The following is a 1,446-nucleotide window of genomic DNA, read 5'->3' as shown; positions in this document are numbered from 1 at the left end:
AATTACTCAACTTCGCCCTACTTACTATTTATCTTCTATTTCTCTTTGTCTCTCAAGCATGTAATATTTAAGTTTGTGTGCCTGATTTGTTTCATTTAACATGTTCTCAAGTTTCATCCATTTGCCATCAAATACATCGTGTTGTTGTTATTCTCTATTTTCTTATGAAATCTTGTTATCTTCATAGAAGAGTGTTAACACACAAAGAATCAACAAATGGGATTGTATCAAATTAAAAAGATTCTGCACCAGCCATAAAGAAAACAACCAGCAGAGCGAATATATAACATACAGAAAGGGCAAAAAATTATGGCAGCTACACCTCAGAGAGAGAACTAATATCTAGAATATAAAAAGACCTAAAAATTTAGACCCCCCCCAATACAACTCAATTAAAAAAATGCAACTGAAATGAAGAGATCCTTCCAGAAGAAATCCAAAGGGCCAATGAATACAATAAAAAAATGTTCAATATCATTGGCCATTAGAAAATTGTGAATGAAAACAGTACTAAGATTTCATCCTACTCCAGAAAGAATGGTTAGTACCGAGAAATCAAGTCTATGGCCATACCACCCTGAATGCGCCCCATCTCATCTGATCTCAGAAGCTAAGCAGGGTCTGGCCTGGTTAGTACTTGGATGGGAGATCGCCTGGGAATACAAGATGCTGTAGGCTTGGGCCAGGAATTTAACTCACTGGTTCCAGTGTCTGCCTAGCAAGCACAAGGCCCTGAGTTTGTTCCCCAGTAGCAAAAGAAAAAGAAAAAGAAATCAAATGATAACAAATGCTGGTGAGGGTGTGGGGGGAAAAGGAAGTCTTTCACATTTCTGATGTGAACCAAAATAGTACAACCAATATGAAAATCAGTGTGGTGATTCGTCAAAAAACTGAAACTAGAAATTTCATAATTCTCCTTCTAGATATCCTTCTAGAAAAGTTAAAAAATATTATATTACAGTGATACATGCATATCTGTGCAAACACATGCATGCCCATGTTTAAAGCAGTGCGATGCATAATAGCTAAATCTTTGAAGGAACTTATATGTCCACCAACACATAAATGGATAAATAAAATGTGATATTTACACACAGAGGAGTACTACTATGCCTTGAGGAAAGATAAACTTGAGTAATTTGTGGGAATATGAATGCACCTTGAAACCATAATTTTTTTCCTCATTGAGTTTATTGGTACACTTTAGGTATACAGTAAAATTACATTCATTATTGGGATCTTGCATCTTTACATGGCAGGTCTTGGTTTTCATTTTTTCCCCTTGTCCCTGCCCTCCCTTCACCCACTCCTCCCTTTCCCATTTACAAACATTTTATTTCCATTTTTTCATTTTCTTCTATTTTTTTTCTTTGCCTTATTATCTTTACCCTACCCTTCCCACTTTCCCTATACCTTTAGCCCTTCTCTTCCTATTTCACATTGTCA

At 36.0% G+C, this 1,446-nt stretch overlaps 1 pseudogene; it reads left to right on the top strand.

The window, feature by feature from the left end:
* Positions 1-559: 559 nt before the first annotated feature.
* Positions 560-678, top strand: LOC117284789 (annotated as a pseudogene).
* Positions 679-1,446: the final 768 nt, after the last annotated feature.

This window comes from Fukomys damarensis, unplaced genomic scaffold (genome assembly GCF_012274545.1).
Source record: "Fukomys damarensis isolate Sample0158 unplaced genomic scaffold, DMR_v1.0_HiC HiC_scaffold_39, whole genome shotgun sequence".
Lineage (NCBI taxonomy): Eukaryota > Metazoa > Chordata > Mammalia > Rodentia > Bathyergidae > Fukomys > Fukomys damarensis.
Note: the sequence above shows the minus strand (reverse complement) of the source record. Positions and strands in the feature narration are given on the sequence as shown.